Source organism: Schistocerca gregaria, unplaced genomic scaffold (assembly GCF_023897955.1).
Source record: "Schistocerca gregaria isolate iqSchGreg1 unplaced genomic scaffold, iqSchGreg1.2 ptg000198l, whole genome shotgun sequence".
NCBI lineage: Eukaryota > Metazoa > Arthropoda > Insecta > Orthoptera > Acrididae > Schistocerca > Schistocerca gregaria.
Window position 1 is genome coordinate 11,080,314 of NW_026061736.1, and position 1,864 is coordinate 11,082,177.

Genomic DNA, 1,864 nt, shown 5'->3' on the forward strand with positions numbered 1-1,864 from the left:
TTTAGTTGTCGATTATTTACTTTTTAGCCGGCTTTGGTGGCTTGGACATGACCTAGGACCTTAAGATTTTGCATGAAAGGAGGACTTGCAGCCGTGTTGCACGGCAGAATGTGAAAAGTGTTCATATGTAGTACAAACCTGAGAAATCCGTCCGTTTTCGTCATTTGTTATCGAATCGACTTAAAGCCAGATCGACACATTGACCGCTTTTCTCTCTGAGACGGTTACATTTATAGTCTGCAAAGCTATGTCGCGTGCTGCGGTATGCGGAAACACTAAAAACACCATAGTAGAACACAGAAGAAGCTTCTAAGTTGAAGTAATAGCCAGTAAGATGTAGTACAATTCAAGTTTTAGTTGTCGATTATTCACTTTTTAGCCGGCTTTGGTGGCTTGGACATGACCTAGGACCTTAAGGTTTTGCCTGAAAGGAGGACTTGCAGCCGTGTTGCACGGGAAAATGTGAAAAGTGTTCATATGTAAAAAGAACCTGAGAAATCCGTCCGTTATCGTCATTTGTTATCGAATCGACTTAAAGCCAGATCGCCACATTGGCCGTTTTTCTCTCTGAGACGGTTACATTTATCGTCTGCAAAGCTATGTCGCGTGCTGCGGTATGCAGAGACACTAGAAGCACCATAGTAGAACACAGAAGAAGCTTCTAAGGTGAAGTAATAGCCAGTAAGAAGTAGTACAATTCAAGTTTTAGTTGTCGATTATTCACTTTTTAGCCGGCTTTGGTGGCTTGGACATGACCTAGGACCTTAAGATTTTGCATGAAAGGAGGACTTGCAGCCGCGTTGCACGGGAGAATGTGAAAAGAGTTCATATGTAGAGAAAACCTGAGAAATCAGTCTGTTTTCGTCATTTGTTATCGAATCGACTTAAACCCAGATCGTCACATTGGCCGCTCTTCTCTTTGATACGGTTACATTCATCGTGTGCAAAGCTATGTTGCGTGCTGCGGTATGCGGAGACACTAAAAGCACCATAGTAGAAAACAGAAGAAGGTTCGAAGTTGAAGCAATAGCCAGTAAGAAGCAGTACAATTCAAGTTTTGGTTATCGACTATTGATTTTTTGGCGGGTTTGGTGCCTTGGACATGAGGTTGAACATTAAGACTTTGCATGAAAGGAGGACTAGCAGCCGCGTTGCACGGGAGAATGTGAAAAGTGTTCATATGTAGTAAAAACCTGAGAAATCCGCCCGTTATCGTCATTTGTTATCGAATCGACTTAAAGCCAGATCGTCACATTGGCTGTTTTTCTCTCTGAGACGGTTACATTTATCGTCTGCAAAGCTATGTTGCGTGCTGCGGTATGCGGAGACACTAAAAGCACCATAGTAGAACACAGAAGAAGCTTCTGAGTTGAAGTAATAGCCAGTAAGAAGTAGTACAATTCAAGTTTTAGTTGTCGATTATTCACTTTTTAGCCGGCTTTGGTGGCTTGGACATGACCTATGACCTTAAGATTTTGCATGAAAGGAGGACTTGCAGCCGTGTTGCACGGGAGAATGTGAAAAGTGTTCATATGTAGTAAAAATCTGAGAAATCCGTCTTTTTTCGTCATTTGTTATCGAATCGACTTAATGCCAGATCGTCACATTGGCCGCTTTTCTCTCTGAGACGGTTACATTTATAGTCTGCAAAGCTATGTCGCGTGGTGCGGTAGGTGGAGACACTAAAAGCACCATATTAGAACACAGAAGAAGCTTGTAAGTTGAAGTAATAGCCAGTAAGATGTAGTACAATTCAAGTTTTAGTTGTCGATTATTCACTTTTTAGCCGGCTTTGGTGCCATGGACATGACCTAGGACCTTAAGATTTTAAATGAAAGGAGGACTAGCAGCCGCGTTGCACGGG